The sequence below is a fragment of the Rousettus aegyptiacus genome, unplaced genomic scaffold (assembly GCF_014176215.1).
Source record: "Rousettus aegyptiacus isolate mRouAeg1 unplaced genomic scaffold, mRouAeg1.p scaffold_m13_p_8, whole genome shotgun sequence".
Classification (NCBI taxonomy): domain Eukaryota; kingdom Metazoa; phylum Chordata; class Mammalia; order Chiroptera; family Pteropodidae; genus Rousettus; species Rousettus aegyptiacus.
Window position 1 is genome coordinate 33,542,090 of NW_023416311.1, and position 21,026 is coordinate 33,563,115.

The window sequence follows — 21,026 nt, forward strand, 5'->3', positions numbered from 1 at the left end:
GGTCTGAGATGATATCTTATTGTGTTTTTGATTTACATTTGCCTTATGATTAGTGATATCGAGCATCTTTTCTTATTCCTGTTGGCCATTTAAATATCTTCTTTGGAAAAATGTCTATTTTTAGAAGGCTGATGCCATTGACTTACCTATGTATACTGTTCTCCAGATCATGAGGCTGAGCTGGCAAACTAGCTATAGGTGAGCTACACTTCAATGGTTTACATAAACTTTTAGCATTTGAATTAATTGCATCTAAATAATTTCATATAAAAGTTTGATTTAGGGCATCTCTTGAAAAATTCTAAGATCTAGCTAAATTGGGCCTAGCTTCTTCTTTCTGGCAATAATGGCCTGGATCTGAATGTGCCTACACCACATTGCCAGGGCATGTACACACCAGAGTCTCCACACTCCTTATTCTCTCAGATGGCCCACAAGCTGCACTTATTTACAGAGCCTACCATGGTCCTTAGATGCCATCAACTGTTTGACCCCTGACTTAGGAAGAACCATTCTTTCCTTTTGGTAGGCTTTTTCTCTTTCCCATCTCCTGCTCCCCTACCCTTTCATCCCCTCCCACCATCCTCCTCTTCCTTCTTTTTCTTCTTCTTCTTCTTTTCTCACCACTGGATACCCTCAAGAGGCATGGAAAGAAATGGGCATGAGGAAGTGAGACTGATTTTAATTCAACTTGGTCAACTTGATCCAAGCTAAAAGAATCCTCAGTCATATCAACTGTACAAAGTGAGGTAGGCCACATAGTGTCCAAAATGAGGCAGGCCACAAAGACTACCTCTTGTGTCCTTTATTGTCAAATACATGATCCTATCTAGTTTCCTCTTTCCTACCAGAAGAAATGAGGTAGCAGCACTGTTATTACAGACAATGCCATGCTCTTCAGAACTTGTTTGTATTGAAACATGTTCTTGCCTCTGTAATTCCCTAAATACCATTTATTTACTGTTACTTCCATCATTTCTTATGACACTACATCATTCATCCTGCTGCCCATGAACACTGGCATCCAAAGACCATCTCAAAGGTTGTAACTAAGCTTCATTGATATGTCCACATTTTGTTTTCTGGTCATGTTAAATTTTCCATACAAAATTTCATAGAGTAAAAGTATAGAACAACACATCTTCCAACATTGTCTCTATTGGCTGCAATCACAGCATTTCTATAATGTGATTTCTTTCAGTGTTGACTGTTTCCTTGACTTCCACAAATGACAGGTACAAAAGGCAAAAAGCCTGTGGGTGGAGTGAAAAGAATAGTACCATTCTCACAAGGAATGTCCCTTGTTTGGCATAGCTTAAGACAGACCAGGGAAAATAAAACATCACCACATTAATCAGAAGAAAGAGAGGACATCAACTACAGGGCCTCTTGGCTTTGCATAGCACCTCTCTTCCTGCAGAGGCAATAAGCATGCTCCCCCAGGACTGCCTGATGATAGGGTAGAGTGACTGCCCTGGACGCCTCTGGTAAAGAGGCACAGAGAGTGAATCATACTCATTACACTCCCTTGTTATCTTTGGGTTCCAAAGACTTGAGATGGCATGATGATGGAAACTCAGAGAGCCAATGCATGGCCCTCATTTGCAGTTCAAGTCCAAGGTGGTCAATAGCCCAGAACCCTGAAATCATCCTGTGTCTCCTGTGAATGGGGACATGTCAGCATCTCAGCATTCTTCTCCGAACCTAATTTTACATGATTCCAAAAAGAAATATCAGGAACAATCTGCTTTCCAGCCTACCATTTGGGTTTGGGAAGTTGGCCCAGGGCATAGAGCCTCAAGTTGTTTCATGAGTAAGAATCCTAAAGCAACTTGGGGAAACTGGTTAACCATTAAAGGTGAGGTGAGGTGTAAATAGTTGGAGAGAACCCTGAAAGTGAAAAAACAAAAACAAAACAGCAGAGCTTCTACTGTCTAGAGTCAGCTATTCCACCTTGACAGCACTGTTGGCCTATCCACTCACAGGCACCAGAAGGACTCTTCCTGCCTCAGTCTAAAGGCAGTATTGGCCATCAAACATCCCTCTGGAGACATTTCAGAGACTCCTTTGATGAAGGCTAATATGTCTTACAATTTTGCTCTGTGACTGTTCGTCACCCTAGCAAGTTGGCATCTTACACTATTCTTCCTGGACATTTATTACTGTCACATAAAATGATTCTCTTCTCTCTTAATGTTAGAATTTTATACAGCCAAGTCACTGTTTTTAAGCTGGAAAACACCCCCCTCTTAAACTTCTTAACCACAATCTAAGATGAGGCTCTGGGGTTTAATAAAACTTCAATAACAGTTTGAGAATAGAGAGGGAACTTACAACACACTAAGAAAGAAGAGAGGGAGAGAGAGAGAAAGGAAAGAAAGAAAAAAAAAGGAAGGAAGGAAAGAAGGAAGGAAGTAAAGGAGGAAGGAAGGAAGGAAGGAAGGAAGGAAGGAAGGAAGGAAGGAAGGAAGGAAGGAAAGAAGGAAGGAAGGAAAGAAGGAAGGAGGGAAGGAAGGAAAAGGAAAAGGAAAGGAAGAAAATGTAAGGATTTCTGCTCTTATAGTCTCCAATTCCAAGGATTCTTTAATAACCAATTACTCACTCAGATAATGTAAGCACAGGGTGTGTGCCCAACAAATGAATATTAGTTTGACTGAATGAAAAGTTGCGGGATTCAGGCCATCTCCTATGCAGTGGAAGGGTCTTTGACTATATTCTTCTTATCCTGAGTTAATGCCCTCACCTCAAAAGACTTGTCTCTCACAGAGAGACTGATAGGCTATTCTCAGACCTGCCACCCAGAGTGTATAATTATCACCACTGGCTCAAATCCGCCCACAGAAAAGAACTTGTGTTATTATTCACAGACATTTAACTCTCAGTTTCCATTCCAGAATTAGATCTCAGCTTTATTTTTACATGAACAAAATCCTATTGGAGTTTTCCTTTCTAAATACACACATCTTCCAAGGCAGAATTCAAGTTTTTGATAAATTTGACAAATACAAATTTTGAAATTGAAGTTTCTCCCTCCTTCTTCCTCCCTAACCCCCCAAATTTCAATCCCAAATGTTTTAATCACCAGGTTGAGTTCAAGGTTCAAGTGTCTGAACTTCTCTAGCCACCAAGTAGCAATTGCAAGTGGTGATTTCCTGAACAAATGACCTATTTGTGGCGAGGGAAGGGAAATCCTTCTGACTTCCTTTCATATTTATTGTCTCTCCTTTATAAAGAGTAAGCATTTAATCTGGTTCAGATCTTGCTTATTAAACCTGGCAATGGTGGCTGGTCAAGGATTCTGTTCATCTCTACATCTTTTTCCACCTCAAGAGATAAGACTAACAATCACCAACGTGCATTATAGGTTAGTTGTCAAAAGCTTTAAATTGTTAGCTTTCATTTTCTAAAAATTATGGTCATTTAGAATTCACAAACTTATATTTAACCTTTGATAATTTCTTAGGTAACAAATGCTCTGACTGTATCAGGTTTTGAAATTAATTTACTTTTAATCTATATACAATCTCAGTTATGAAAACCTACTTAAAATTTTCAAAACTTTGCTAAAATTAAATATTAGAGTTTAAACTGATTCTGCTATCATTTAGCCTCTCTTTTCAAAAATATTTAATATTTTTCTTTAATGTCCTTTTCAGCTTGATAGTTATTTGCTAAAATAATTACTAAAATAAGCGTCCAACCTAGAACCAGTTGTATAAAGGAAGAATAAATGAATGAATTACTTTAATAGTAAATTGACAACTAATACCACAAGTTGCTTAGTTTAAGATGAGTTCTTCAGAATTACTTGTGAACAATTTTAAGGAATATCACAACCTAAAGATACAATGGTTCGGGTTAGCATGCAGTCCTACGTCATTAAAGAAATCTTGCAGTTTGCTTTATATTTACTTGAATAAAAATAAAATATTGACCTTCCTATCTATTCTATAGACTGCTGTTAACCTTGCCCGAAAGGTGATGACTTTTAGAGTTATGATTGCTAATGGCCTTTGAATGCAGCCTGCACAGGTCTTTAACTTCCCCCGTGTAAGTAAGCTTTAGCCCTTTCCAGATGGGAAAATGATAAGGACACTAGGAAGATAGCAGGTCACTCCTGGGCAGCTGCCAGAAACTTGCAGCAGAATGAATCATGTAGGGCTGCGGTGCTTTAGCCAGCATTTTTCTGTTTTAATTTATCAAGCCAAAGCGTGTTGACATGAAAGTGAATGAAATTGTTATACAGTGGGCTCTAAAGAGCCTGCTCAAGGGTTTAGTGCTGAAGAGTTCTGAATATAAATAATAAAGAAAATACAGGGTATGTTATTTCTACTACCACCTACTCTGTTGTTTGTGATGCTTTGGCAATTAACTCGAATCCCAATATCAGTATCAAGTGGAAAAGGGCCAGTTCTTTGAAATATTATAGAAGTTCTGTAATATTTTGTAGATGATTATCCTCAAAATAGTCATTTTAGTTTTTTGATATGTGGGGCTTTATTTACTTGTTTATCAAATGTAATAAAATAACTGGCAGAAATGATAAAGTGGTATTGATACTGCTAGGAGAGTGGCTTTGCAATCAGAAAAGGTTAATACCATCTTGCTTGAAAAAATAATTTTTGCAGTGACTTGTCCAAAAAAGGAAAACAGTGATATAAATCATTGACTAGTATTCATAAATGAAATCCATATATTTAGTTGAAGCATATAAATCAGGTTTTACAGTAAAAGCAAGATATCTGCAATTTCTGCTATGAATGAAAGACAAAAAAATTAGCTGTTGAGAGTAAGATTTAACGCCTGTGTATTAAGGGGCACAAAACCTTCATTGGTGAAAGAGCATTTAACATTTCAAACTTCCAGTTAGTGTTTTTTACATAGTCCTTCTGATTAAATATATTCTTTCTATTAAAGAATGTTACATGTATTAGGAAGAGATGAAGTATGATACTGTCTCTCCTCAACTGTGGATGGTATAATACAGTGTTTCCATTGCATATGCTTAGACCCTGTGGAACCTGGAAAAATATATAATCTGTGAGTCCATATATTCCTTCGTGGGACAGTTTATCTATTTATGACTTTATTTAAAGGATATTTATTGATTGCCTACTTTGGGCAACGCACCACAGGTCAGTTGCCCAAATTGACCGTGCGGATGAGTCAGCTAAACATGGCACCTACCTTTTCTATCAGAAAGATAAAGACAGAACATGTAAATAAATATTTACAGTACCAATTCAAAGCGATAAGTATTTCCATTAAAATTAAGAATCCAACATAAAACAAGACTTCTCACTATAACCACTCTTTTTCTAATTTATAAATTCACTCATATCTCACCAAAAACATAAAATTAAGGTACATTTAGTTTTATAATAGTTATTGTCTTTATTTAAAATTATGAAATTGCATGATATTGTAACCCTGGTAAATCTAGATTACATGTTTTCTAATCTATAATCTGTACACTACAAATAGACCATTAAGCTATTCTGCACATCACCACTGAGGCAATTTAAAGTTGCTATTAATATTATTTAATAACAATAATAATAAAATACCAGATTACTCAATTAATTTTGAGGAAAAATAAAATAACGATTAGTATTTTTGAGACTACATAATGTTTTAAGTATTTTGCTGATTATCTCCTTCACATTACCTATTTGATCTTTGCATTAACCCTATGAGTTAAGTACTACCATTCTCTGCATTTTACAGATGAGGAAAATGAGGATTATAACATTTAATTAACTTGACAATGTTTGAATTTGAACCCAGATGAGCAGAACTATCAGTACATCAATTATACTACTCTGAAACAGATTATCAATATTTGAAAAGAAAAGGTAAAATATTATTATAACTTGTAGGTAATATGATAGCACATGTGAAAAAAAGAGAAAAAACTAGAAAACTATTCAGAAAGATGTTTGTGAAAGTCTGCTGAATCTATAAGACATTACAAGGTGAAATTTTTCAGTATCTATTGAAAGACATAATAAAAAGCCTTTGATAAAATTCTTAGAAATAAAAACTCGGTATTGTTGAAAAAAAAAAACAACTTAAAATCTACAAAATGAACCTGTGTTACTACATTAGTTTCGAAAATATGTAAAAGTAGCTAGAACTATTCTGAAGAAGAATAAAGAGTCATACCAGATAATAAAACATATGCTAAAGTTCTAATTCATATAACTTTAATAATGGCTCAGGAATACACAGAAATATCAATGGAAGAGAATGAGTCAGACATAGACCAAATACATACGGAAATTAGCATAGAGCATTCCCAAATCAGTGGGGGAAAGATGAATTTTTTCAATAAATCTGCAATAATGATGTAGTCATTTGGAAAAAATAAAGCCACATCTTCAAATCACTACTTACATAAAAATAAACTCCAGATGGATCAAAGATTTAAAGTAAACAATGAAGCCATAAATATTGGATGAAAACATGACTGAGTTTATTTATAACCTTGGGATAGGGATGATCTTTCTAAGCAGACACAAAACTCAGAAACCATAAATTAGGAAATTTAGACAACACTTAAAAGAAAAGCCTTTCAGCAAAGTGTAAAACATTTAACAAACAAGAAACACATGATAAAAAACTAATTTCCTTAATTCTGAAAAAAAAGATCTTACATTTTGATTTTTTAAAAATAGAGAAAAATCTAAGTAGGCCAAAAAAATAGTAAGTGAACAAAAGGAGGGACTTTATAAGTAAAAAAACCCAAGTAACTAGGTAGCATATGAAAAAGTCTCAACTTTCCTGACCTTGAAATAAAATTAAAGCAATGAAGAAAAAATATATAGGTATATATACATCCTTTATAATATTAATTTAAAATATAATGATGTATAATTATGTAAAAATCTAATAATTAAAAACTGGGAACAACTTAAATATTCAGTAAGAGATTTGTTAAATAAGTTGTATATCTAAATAGTATAATAATGTACAACCTAATCAATAAAAAATAGGGGTAGATCCAAATAATAGAAAATATTTTACTACTTAATCAAATATTTAAATCATTTTAAGGAGTGGAAGCCATAAAGTTTTTAAAAGTTCTTATGCCTAGGAAAGTTTACTTCTAGATGTAAGTATTGAGAAAAGATGACCCTTAAAAAGTTCAGAGATTTAAAGATAATGAGAAAGAAAAGAGAGGCATTGCATTTTAAGCTGAGCAATAATATGCTCAAGGCTAAGAGTTGGAAAAGTTTTAGGCAGGTGAAGTTTAAGTTTAATTTAGATGAAGAAAATAGGCATGATGGGGCACATCACCGAAGGCTTTAATGATCTTATTGAAGAGGATGCAGGCAATGCAGAAATAACAGTCTGCTGTAAACTAGCAATCCAGACACAAGTAGATTCTTTCCTGAAATATCTCATTTAAACTTCTTAACATGTCTATGAATTAGATATCATTATTCCCCTTTTTAAAAGTAAGGAACTGAGACTTGAAAACTTAACTTACCCAAGTTCTCACAGTTAATTATAGACTTGACACTTAAATTGGGTAGCCATATAATTTATTATATAACTTGGGATAGTACTGGGACTGAAAGGGACAGCAGGTTTAAACCAGTCCTGTCATAGCAAACAAGGGGAAAAGGTCATCCTGCATTTGAACCTAAGTCTCTCTCTAGTACCCACGTTCTGACATCACTTATCTTTCACAAGCTGACCCAACAAGTCTTTTAAAACCATCTCATGACCTCACAAAATGCTCTATCAAACATTGTCTAGCATCAAAATTAGGGATGAACAAGCTTCACTAGGCCACCTGGCTGACATCTGTATCCACAGAATTGATGTGTATAGCTTATTGATGTGTATAGCTTAGCCCAGCCACATTTATTTATCTATTTATTTATTTGTTTGTTTGTTTGTTTGGCAAGGCAACCCTTTGTTGACCTCATAGATTGCAAGGACCTTGTCAGTTTACAATCGCTTATTTTTTATTTTTTACATCTACAGCACCTGGCCCTCCTAGGTGGTCTACCATCCAAGTACTAACCAGGCCTGACCCTAGCTTCCGAGATCAGACAGGATCAGGCTTGTTCAGGATGGCATGGCCGTCAACCCTAGCCACATTCTAAATGACCCAACCTCAGCGTTTTCAGTCTTGTCCTGTGCTATTGTTCTATAGAATAATAGAGCCAACAAATTGAATTGCATGGCATTTCATTCCTAAAAAATATATTTTACCACCGTTCAGCCTAAGCCTGGTCCTTCCTAGCTGAGGATTTTTGGCTGATTTATAATGAGCATTATAAACATTATAAGTGACATGATTTAGGTATTATTTTCCTTTTGTAGGCTAAAACATCACTGTTAGCATAAAGAATTGTTTAGAATTATGCATGTTTTCAAAATATTTCCCATCAAAAATTTCTTTGTCAATTGACTATATTGGATGCCTACTCTTTTACTCCACTTTTATGTTAAGCCTGTCAATCCTTGCCTCCTTTCACCATTTTTTTCTCCAAGCCCTGTGAATTTTCTTGTCATTAGGTACAGAATCAGTGTATGCACATTCTGGAACAGTGCCATTAATTTCTATATCTCATTTTAAGGATGATCGTGTATTTATTTATAATAAAGATTATCTACTACCTTTATACATATAAAGTTTCAATGAATATATTTCTTATGGAATAGTAAATAGAGAATATATACACACAGAAATACACGAATACACATCTCAAGCTCCAGATGAATAAAATTGACATTTTAAGAAATACTGTCAAACCCGAACATTTTCATACAGGCTATAAATAGCAATAACGATTTTCTTTCCTTCCTTCCTCCCTTTTTTCCTTCCTTTCTTTCTTCCTTCCTTCCTTCCTTCCTTCCTTCCTTCCTTCCTTCCTTCCTTCCTTCCTTTTTTCTTCTTTCTCTCTTTTCTTTTTTCTTTCTACCAACAAAAGGGCCAGGCCAACACTATGGGACAGACACAATTCCAGGTGAAGTGAATACAGAAGTAAACAAGACAAAGCTTCTGATCTCACAAAACTCATCATCTAGTAGGAGAAAATATGAGTAAATTAAATGTGTTGACAGTGTAGAAAGCACTGTGAAGAAAATTTCTTTAAAAAGTTACATCAAATATACATTTTCAGATAAACAAAAGCTAAAAGAATCTGTTACCAGTCAATCTGCCTATAAGAAATGCTAAAGTTTGTTCTTCGGGATAAAAGGAAATAATACCACATGAAAGAAAAGGGTAAAGAACTTTGGAAATGGTAACTATGTGGATAAGTACAAGAGAAATTCTTTTATTTCTTTTTGCAATTTCTTTAAAAGACAGGAACAATGTGATCACCCATTATTGACAGAAAATCTCAGCAAACTATAGAGAGATGATAATTTTCTCAATCTGATAAAAAGCATCTATAAAAACTGCAGCTAACATGATGATTGTGTTCAGTGAAAAAGTGAACATTTCCCTCAGAATCAGGAACGAGGCAAGGATATGTGCTATGACCACTTTTAGTTTATGTTGTACTTCAAGAACTACCCATTGCAGTAGGGGGAAAAATAAATGGAAGGCATAGAGAATGGGAAGGAAGACATAGAACTGTCTTTATTTGCAGATGGCTTGATTTTTTACATAAAAACAAGTCAAACAAATCTATGAAACAAACCACTAGCAGTAGTAAGTGAATTTTGCAAGGTCCCAGGACACGTGGTCAATAAGCCAGAAACGGTTGGAAAATAAAACTTAAAAAAATATATTATATTATACTATCTATTACTGCATAGCAAATTATCATAAACATGATAACTTGAAACTACAATAAACATTTACTACCTCACAATTTCTATGGATCAGGAATTTAGGAACAACTTAGCTTGGTGATTCTGGACCTCGGGCTCTCAAGGGGTTGCAGTCAAGATGTCAGCCAGAACGGCAGAATCTTGAAGGCTGGACTGGACTGGACTCTACTGAAAGATTCACTTCCAAGAAGGCTCACTCACATGGCTGGCAATTTGATGCTGAATACTGGCAAGAGGTCTCAGTTTTCTACCACATGTGCCTCTCCATAGGACCTCTTCTGTTTCTTTTGATGTGGCAATAGCTTTCCCCCCAAGTGAATGATGATCCAGAAGAGATCAAGGCAGAAGCCACAGTTTCTTTTATGACTGAGACTTGGAAGTTTCACTTAGTCATCCACACAGTGTCCTCTTGGTTACATGGGTCAGCTCTGTTCAGTGGGGAAGGCCTGCACAAAAGCAAACACACTAAATGAAAATCTTTGAGAACAGTCCTCGACACTGACTATCACAAATACTATTTACTAAGGCACAAAGAAGTATAGTTATTAAAGTGTATAAATGAACTTAAAATGTGCGTCAGACTTCACAAAAACTGCAAAGTGTTGCTCAAAGGAATTGAAGAATTCCTAAATAAATGGAAAGATATGCTGTGCTAATGGATTAGAAGGTTCAATGTCAGTGTTCCCCAAAACTGATGGATGATACAAATCCAATCAAAATCTAATCAGGTTTTTATGTAGAAATTGACAAATTGATTCTAGAATTTATAAGGAAATGCTAAACAATAACAACAACAACAACAAAAAACTAAATTATCCTTGAAAGATAGTTGGAGGACATACACTACTTGTTCATAAGACTTATTATAAAGCTACAGTACACTATCAATAAAGTGATAGATAAATAAAGATAGAGAAATAGTCAATGAAGCAGAGCAGAGAATCCAAAAATATACCTGTGTGTAAACAGATCTATTTGTTATTCAACAAATAACTGAGGCAATTTAATATGGAAACAAGTATTTTCGGCAAATATTGTTGGATCAACTGGATAAAGGCATGAAAGAAAAACGAATCCTGACCCCCCCTTCTATATGATACACAAAAAATTATATCAAAATGTATTATAGATCTAAATGCAAATGCTAAAACCTTAAAGCTTCTAAAGAAAAACATAACAGAATATCCGTAGGACCCTGGGGTAGGCAATGATTTCTTAGGACATAATAAACATGAGCCATTGAAGAAATATATAAAATTTGAACTTCATCAAAATTAAAACTTAAAAAACATAGTTTTAAGAAAATAAAAATGCAAGCCTCGGGCTGGAAGAGATATTTCTGCGCTCTCTCTATATATAAAATGAAAGACTTGCATTAATATATATGTGTATATATATAACTACTTACATTAATATATATGTACATATATAACTACTAAAACTCACTTTAAAAACAACAAATAGATAAGAAATGAACAAAAACTGGAACAGACTATTCACAGAAGAAAATATATGAATGGCCAAAAAACACATGAAAATCTCAAAATCATTCATATTCAGGGAAATGCAAATTAAAACTACAATGAAACACTACTGCATACCCTCTAGGATGGCTAAATTAAAAATACTGGCAATATCAATGTTTTCAAATTGTGGAACAGTTTGAATTCTCAAATGTTGGCAATGGGAGAGTAAAATAATATAACAAATTCAAAATACAATTTAGAATTTTTTTATAGTTAACATACATTTATCACATAATCAATCAATTCCACTCCTGAAAATTTACCCAAGAGAAATGACAACATATAAAACTGTACTTGAAAGTTTATAACAGTTTTACTTCTAAACAAACAAAAAATCTGTCTATCAAGTGTTGATAGACTACCAAGTGTCTATCAACAGGAGAATGAGCAAACATTGTAGTATATCCATGAAATGGAATACCAACCAGAAAATAATAAAGGAATGAACTAATGATACACAACAACATGGATGAATCTCAAAAATGTGATGAGTGAAAAAAGTTATAAATAAAAGAAGATATGCTATATGATTCTATTTGAATGAAGTTTAATAACAGCTAAAACAAATTGATGGTGTTAGAAAGTGGAATGGTGGTTGCCTATGAGAGGTGGAGTTTGATTAGATTGGATGGACATAAATGGATTTTCTGAGATGATAGACAAGCTCTGTATGTTGATTGAGGTGTTATTTGCACTGGCAGATACAGTCATCAGAACTCTCATAATATCTGTGCATTTCATTGTGTGTAAAACTTACCTGATTTTTTTACGTGAGGAAAAAATTAAAAGAGTAGAACCAGTTAGGAGACTATTGTAAAAATTCAAGTGAGAAATAATGGTACCAATGGTAAAAGTTGTTGGGTGAAAGACATGTTTTGGAGTGCACAGGTAAGACTTGCATATAAATTGGGTGTGAGGAATGAGGAAGAAAAAAATAACTCCGAAAGTGAGAGGTTTCATCTTCTTTGGGAAGCTTTCCCAAAGCATAGTTCTTCATTTTATGGCTCATCAAGCCCTGCATAAATCTTTCCACATTTTCCTCTGTTCACCTTTGTTAGAAGGGGAATCAGCATTTCCTGATTGGGAAAGTTAGGGCCAGTCTTTGACCCACTTGCCCTTGAATCTCTTCTTCACCCCTCCCCTGCTCCGTTCTTTGTCACATCACAGGGTGGGAGTGTTGGTTGCTCTTCCCTCCAAGCTGTTTCCCAGGCTATGGCTTCCCTTGTTATATGGCTTCCTGTTAGGTTTGGCCAATGGAAGAATTATAGAGAGATTAAAATATATGGGGAAGAGACAAACAGAACATTTCTCTCCCTCTGTCTCCATGGGAGCATGTCCTCAAAAACAACGCTATAATCTTCATGGCTCCAGCTTTCAGGAGGTGACTCCCACTCCTGGGGTCTCGTAGCCACTGCATGGCCATTTTGGTCCTCCGGCCCAGTAATGACTCCTATCGTTACTAATACTTGGTGATGTCCTGATGGCTCTTCAACATTTCCATCACTGTGTGCCCAATTCCTGTATTAACTTTCCTCTATTTAAAAATTATAATCTGATTTCTATTTCTCTGGTTCAACCCGCCTAATAGTTAGGAAAGGAAAAGAGTTACCCTGAGACCTGCAAACTCTGGGTCTGGTTTACTTATGATCTTACTTATTGTGGATTAGTGTACATATGCGTGAAAAACTCAACTGTTATATTTTTATAGGAAGGTCATTTAATAATAAGAACATCAACCCTGGCTTATGAAATGTTTTAAGCAACCTTTTGTTATCTAATTTTTCTCCTTAACGTCTAGTAATTAGCTTAGTGCTTCGCTCAGAATAACTGTTCCATAAATGTTAGCTATCATCACCTGTAAAGCTTCTTGTACTCCTCAATAAACTATTTTCTGGAATTCTATAGTCCTGAGGAAAACATTTATAATTAACCTCAGGTTGTTAGGGGTTTGTGTGTTAACAATATATTAAGAATATGATCCAATGAACCTCATATAAGGAAGAGAAAGAGAGAAGTCCCCTAATGAACTAAAAATGGAGTTGTTTAAATATATTTCTTAAGGTTTGGAATGATGAAAAACTTCTAGAAACAGACAGTGGTGATGGTTGCTGAAATATTGTGAATGTACGAAATGCCACTAAACTGTCCACTTAAAAATAGTTAAAATGGTAAATTATGTTCTGCATATCTTACCGTAATTTAAAAAAGGTTTTAAGAAATCTAAAAAAAAAAACAAAACATGGAACTTGGGTATATCTGATAAATATATTTTTAAAGATTATGTTTTAAAAATATATGTCTATAAATGTGTGTTAGTCTGATGTTCAAAGTATAATAACAAAGGAAATGTAAAGGAAAATGAGGCATAGTTTATTTCTTTTCCACTTCTGCCATCTGTTCACATTAGCCACAAAGAAACACCCTTATAAAATTCATTAAACTACTGAGATATAATTCAGTGTGGTAATATGTCTTCAACACAATGTACACAATTGCCAAATGACTATGGCAATGACATCATTGTAATGGTCATAATTACATGACAATTCAGATATTTGATCATTCAAAACATCAGTAAAATAACTATTCTTCTTTTTTGTCAGCTTTTAAATGCCTCTATTCATTCTTTATTCAAGAATCTGTGGCTTTCAGGGAAGAGATAGAAACCCAATCCAGCAATGATGGAAACAAAGCTAGGAGAAGGGGAGGAGAATAGGGTTTTGAGGGACAGGCAGGGAAAAAAAAAAATGCACCATACAGTTTGAGAGTAGAGAGAAAAAGATAAATGTGCATGAAGCCAGCCTAATTATTGGAGAGTGAAAGGTCATCAAAATCAATTTGCAGCATGATGTACAAAGGTCATTATCAGACTCAGATTTTCTCTGCCCGTTTAAAACACAATAAAAATAAAGTGAGTGCTTTAATAACTATGATTAGTAAAGAAAAAAGCATATCATTGAGCCATCTGTTTAAATATTTGTGCTACCTTAGTTTTTACTCAAAACAGCATGAAAGATGAGCAGTGAGGCGATTTTTTTCTATTTGTTTGCTTTTAAAATCCTGACATTTTCTCCACCGGTTGCCGAGATTTATAACACACATGAAAGAGCTCCTCTAAAATTACTGCCCTTTGAAATCAATAGCACAGTATTTGTAACGACTTTCTTTTTATTAGGGAGCACTTCATTATTATTTTTATTATAATTTTATGGGACAGTCTGGAACAGAATTCATCATTCACTTATTTGAAGTATCTCACTTACTCAATGGCACAGATGGCCTGATCTGAGGAGATTTAATCGCCCTGTGTTAGGGCTGCCTTGACGCTAAGTAAATGCAAACCATCAGAGAGACAGGAAGCAACGTGCAACAATATCGTTATTTCAGGGGCTCCATTAAAAACTCTATAGAAACTAATTCATTCAGGAACTTTGGAAATTGTATTTATAAAGCCCGATCTCTTCACTTTTCTTCTAAAAATTAATATAATATTACCTTATGGGGCAGAGCTTTTGAAGTTTTATCTGTATCTATCAGTAAAAATATATTTTATATGATGACTCAATATACACATACAAATATTTACACATATACTGAAACAAACATTTTAACAAGTAGTATTGTCATTATTATTTGTGATTTGCAATGCTTTTTTCTAATCTAATTTATTGTTTGTTTTTTTTAAATGCCAGTCATAATATACTAAACCGTTTTAATAAATGGGTCTGGATTCTCATATGAAAAACAGATTCAGGAGGTTCTTTTGTCTTTTAAATCAAATAATGCATAAGTGCTTAGAGTAGTATCTGGTGCATGGTAAACATTTGATACTTATAATAGTTATTACGAGAAATGGCTTGAATGGATTTTGCAATTTAGCACAATTTAAAACAACCAGAGAATGAATGCTCTGCCTATAGAATTGGCTTCTCTGAAATTTGTTCTTTTTTTTTATTCATATTATCCTAGCCTTGATCCAACTGCCTGGTTCTGAAAAACTAACCAATTGATTTTATATAACAGAAGACTTAGACTGGTAGAGAGGAAGAACATAAACATGAGAGAGATCAGTGAAAGGCACATTTCCTTTCTGTTCTCAGCTTCCTGGTTCGCTTTCTTGTTAGTTTTTATCTATATCATGTGATGCAGACAAAAGGATAGCAGTTTAAATTCTGTAAAATTGAATCTTGATAAAAGACTTATAAAAGTAGATAAACTGTGACCATGGGAAAAAATGACAAAAAAAGAAAAAGATAAAGAGAAGTAGAAATACAAATAGGAAAAAATAAGGAATTGTCTAACTTTAATTATAAATCGTATTCACTTAGCTTTCCACAAACCCAGAAGGAGACCTTAGAAATTTTTTAGCTAACTGCAATATTTTCATTCTTATTTTATTCATTTAATAAATATATTTATTGAGAACTCATGTTTCTACCCCGTCTTAATTTTATACATGCTTAATTATTTTTAAGTTAGAGAGATATTATCCTTCCTAAAATGTTAAATTTTATGCTTCACCTATGATAAACTAACCACAAATCAAGAAATAAGTAAACGTAAATTCACTGTTCACAAAAATTTTCTGAAACTTGTTCTAGTTGAGAGTGAGAACCTGAACATCACAATAGCATGAAATCTGAGCTAGACTGAGACTATAGTAATCTGGATTACCACTTCTGAGAACCACAAAAGGTGCATTACTAGGTAGATCAATGACCAAACAGCAGGAAGGGGTGATAAAAGTCAATGCAAAAATGAATGCTGCCTTTTCTATGCAGACTGATGTGATTTCCATGTAGAGGATGAAAAGATGAGAATTTTTCATTGCCTCTTTGTTATGGACTGAATGTTTCTGTCCCTCCAAAATTAATCTGTAGAAACCCTACCCCCCAACATGATAATATTTGGAGGTGAGTCTTTGGGAGGTAATTAGGGTTAGATGAGGTCATGAGGGTGAGGCCTCCATGCCACATGGGATTGGCATCTTTATAAGAAGAGGAAGAGACCAAAGTTCTTCCTTTCTCTGTCATATGAAGATACAGTGAGAAAGTGGCTGTCAGCAAGCCAGGAAAAGGAACTCTCACCAGACATAGAATTGGCCGGCACCTCGATTTTGACTTCCCAGTCTCCAGAATTATGAGAAATAAATGTCTGTTGTTTGTGCCACCGGCCACCAAGGCTATGATATTTTGTTATAGCAGCCCCAGCTGACTTATACATCTTTAATATTCAGTATTTGATGAGTTGATATAATATACTTGTTTAGCTTCACTACAGCTATAGGCTTATGGGATGTGTCCTTTGTTTACACTGGCCTCTGTAATGACAAGAAGGTAATGACAGGAATTATGAATGGTCATGAAAAGATAATGGAGCCTGGCAGAAGCATGCTGTGACTGCTGAAGGAGTGTTAGTTCATTATGCGGGAATGCAGCATCAGCAGGAGCTCATACATTTAGGTAGGGAGGGGAAATGTCAAGCATTTTTCTAATTATTGGCTTTTATTTTTTATATTTTTGCAATATTTGGCCATATTTGGCCATTCTGAAATCTCAAGTTCTCATTTTTAAAATGTACATTAATAGAAATTTCAACATAAGCTTGAGTTTATGACACAATGGTTGATGAGTGTGTGTTGATTAAATCAAATACTATTGACATAGAGGCTTTAAACACTGAAGCCCAGCTACAGAGATGAAAGGGTCATAAGAGGAGACACTTGGGAGAGTACCCTGTCTCCTTCTTCGCTCAGCTGAACTGAAGACAGGATTTCTCATGGTGACTCTCTGATTAATAAGGGATCTAAGGTAGAAACAGTGTGTAGATGAAAGTGAGCTCTTTATAGATTGATCTTAGCCACCTGGCTGTGCCAGCCACCCCCCATGGCTAGTCACTTGATCACAAAACGTAGGGGTCATATTCAGCAGAAAAGTTTGGGCTAAGCGCAGACATTCATTGCAGTATGATTTGATGTTGGGCACCCGGGCTCTGGAGCTAAACTGCCTGGGTTTGAATCCTGGCTCTGTTCATCACAGTTGTATATGACAACTGAGTCTTAACTTCCTCACTTGAAAAAATGAAAGTATAAATCTCACAGAGTTCTTGGGAGAATTAAATAAGATCATTCAGGTTACTCTGTGGACCTTGAAAAACATTCTTGAGAGAAGGCATCATGGAACAAGAGATTAAAGAGTGGGAAATCATCTACTCCAAGATAAAGGCAATTAAACCCAGAAGAATTAAAATCCCTGCCTAAAATTACAAAGTTGTTGATAAAAGTCAAAAAACAAAACCCTGCTCTTCTGCTTTTCAGGGTGATCCCCTAACCATTCCTCTGCATGGCCTCCAGGGTTAGCAATGCTAACAAGATAAGTCAGTCATAGTCAATCGTCTGTGCATAGCCTTCTCTGTTCTTCTTCTTGTTCACACCTACCCTACATCACCACTCTTACATTTTTTTATTGCCAGCAGTTTCATATTTTTCTAGCACATTGTTGTAAGCTTTGATTCTCCCTGAAGCATGTCAAGTTTGAAGTCAGTAGTTCTCTGACCGTAATCAGACATTTAATTAATATTGTTGTAAAATGTGCTTTCCTGTTGAATAAAGACTAAAAGCATGTCAGTGTCTTCACTGAAGAAGGGTGTGTGTACAGAAGTGCCTTCCTCTACATCTGACCTTTCACTTGAGGCCATCATATTACTTCCTCAAAATGTTTTCTAGTCCTTAGCTTTTAATACTGACTTGTCAGTGAACCTGCCCTATGAGACTATAACCTACTTTATGGGAAAGTATAGGAAGGTTTAGATACTCCATCGTATTTCTGGACTTTTCTCTTCTGGCATATAGATTTTAATTGTTACAAGTTTCTTCAGAAAAGTTTAAAAGAATTAATAATTCCTGTTTAGCTCTTGTGTCTTCCTAGTCCTTTTCTTCATGGCTTGGTGAATAGCTTAAGAAAGGATGAAGAATGTGTTTCAATAGAAAACAGTATTTTTGGTACAATAATTTGTGCTTTATGTCATATTATAGTGGTGAGTATAAATTTATCTTTGAACCATGTTTTATTAACTTTTTCCCCCATAGAGTTACATCAAAAGAATCTATAAATAAATGATATGCTCAGCCTGCTAGTTCTTACATGCATACCAATTACTTCTATTGGTTTCAAAACACATAGTCAGTACTTTAAACAACCATGATAATATCACAAACTAAAATATTCAACATCTCCATCTCAGTATGCTGTCACCATGCAGATAACAATTAGAATTGGCAATCAGTTTCACTGCTGGTAAGTTGAGTGGCACAATGCATTTTATATCCATGCTTATGTCAAACACAATTAACATTCTAATACAGTATATTTCAAAGACACTGACCTAATCTCAGAGAACAATGCATTTATTTATTTCATATTAAAAGCTCTCACATTTTATGAAGGGTTCTTGAAGCAAAGATATTTATTGCCACAATAATGTTTAAGCTTGAGCTTCTGGAGAAATGCAAAAAAAAAAAAAAAAAAATACACTTAGTTTAAAATTCCCACTGTAAGTGATGCATGTTTTTAGTGTGGAAGAAGAATCTCACATGATAAATGTTTAGAATTTTTAAATTATATGAAGATTCTATCTCCTTACAAATAACACGTTTGAAATAATCCTCAGATGTGTGATTTTTTTTTTTTTGGTATACTCTCCAAAAGAATAAAATGAAAGTGCATAAGGGTGAAATTTTCAGTTATGTATGTATGGATTTATATACTTATTAATTTATGTGCCAGTTTCATATGCAATTATTAATGCACAAACCAATTAACAGTGTAAAATTTATATTTGAAATGAAAAACTACACAATATTGTATATATACATACATATGTGTATGTATTAAACATTGCTTTCTTCATTAACAACATAGTAACAGTTCATAATAAGCTACCGAGTGACAGATTAGCTACTTAATCAGAATAATAGGTAAATAATCAGAAAATTAAGAAGTCAGGAGTTTTTCAGGGAAAACCACCAAATATAACTATTCCAACCTGAAGTTTATATTAAGTATCAACTGTTAAAACTGTGGAAAGGCTTTGCCAACTTCATGGCAGAACATCTGGATAAAAAAAAGAATAGTGCTGTTAAATTATCCATCTGTTTTGTCTACACAGTATGAACAGTCATATACTCAAAAACTCTGGGCTGGTTAGCACAGTAGAGACAAAACATCCTAATATTTAAAGTTATTTCAGGGTTAACATCTGGATAGTGGATTCTTTACGTCTGTATGTTTGTAAGTTGCACAAGCACAGCTCTGATACACAAGATTTACCATTACATTTCTCTTAAAAATTTTGCCATTCATAGTTCATTTGATATTATCTTCTTTTAATCATATCTACTGAAAGTACACAGTATGAAAAAACATATCGATGAAAAGCCAGAGAGATGAAAACTAAAATCTCAATAAATTTCATTGAACATTTATAAAAAGGAAATGAAAAACACAATTCTGCATGTAAGGATAACATTTTGCTTCAAACTTATTCCCTAGTTGAATCATATTTTGAACCCAGCAAAATAACAGCCGTAATTCTGTTTTTGGGATGTAAACATTTCAATGCCGTTTGAGCATGTGTAAAAAGAATGTTTTTAGAAGAGGTTGAAGACAGAGTTTGTTGAATTTCCTTTTTATTTTTTTTCAAGTTCTTGATGTCCTGCGAGCATTTATTTTATCATCCTTAGAAGTTTGCCTAAAGAATCTAACTTCACAAAGTAGGAGAATATAATGTAGTTAGTGACAATAGGTTGATAATATGACAACCTACGGGGGGCGGGGGGGGAAAGAAACTCAGAAATGATTTTCCCTGTATTTTTGTTTGTTTATTTTTTGCAAAGTATGGCTACATTAAACTAAATTGTTTTTTAAAGATTAATTACTAGACAAGAAAAACTTTGATGTGCTTTACGTGCCTTATACAAATGTTAATTCTCTGCAGAGAAGCTATATTTAAAATTTAATATGAGAAAAAAATTCTTTATAATCCACTACTCTTGCCCAGGAGAAAAAATCTCTCTTTTATTTCTTGTTCAGTAGTGACATTTCTGATGAAAGCATTTGTGTCAGCCAATTTATTTGTGTAGCAAGCTTGATTTTATGTAGCATCACATGGCTCAGTTCAATTGACATCTTTTTTGGTGTGGGCAGGCACATTTCTAGAACAAAACTACAATTCAACTTGGGAACTTAATGCCGGTGTCTTCCACTATGCATTTAAAACAAAGAATATCCAAGACACACTGCTCAAAATATTAGCATAAATCCATACTCTGTTTTCACCTGCCATAAAAGTAGCACAACTCTGTACTGAACTCACTCTAGCAGAAGATTTTATTGATGAAATTGCCTGCGGTATATTGGGCCACTATATCCATAAAAAAAAATAATTAAGCTGTGGAATATATTCCACAGCTTAGCACCTGAACTAAGCTCAGAGCATTGATTAATATTTATATTTATATGACTTGTTTTCTGTTGTTGAGTAAGGTACCTACAGGCCATCCATCATCTTTCATTCGATTTTACTTTTACCACTACTTCTATTAAACGGGAATCAAGAAAGTAACAGAGCTTCTTTTCTAATAAAACAATCTCCTGAATGTGATTTTCAGATTGAAATCATCTAGGTTTAGTTGCCTTAAAAAAA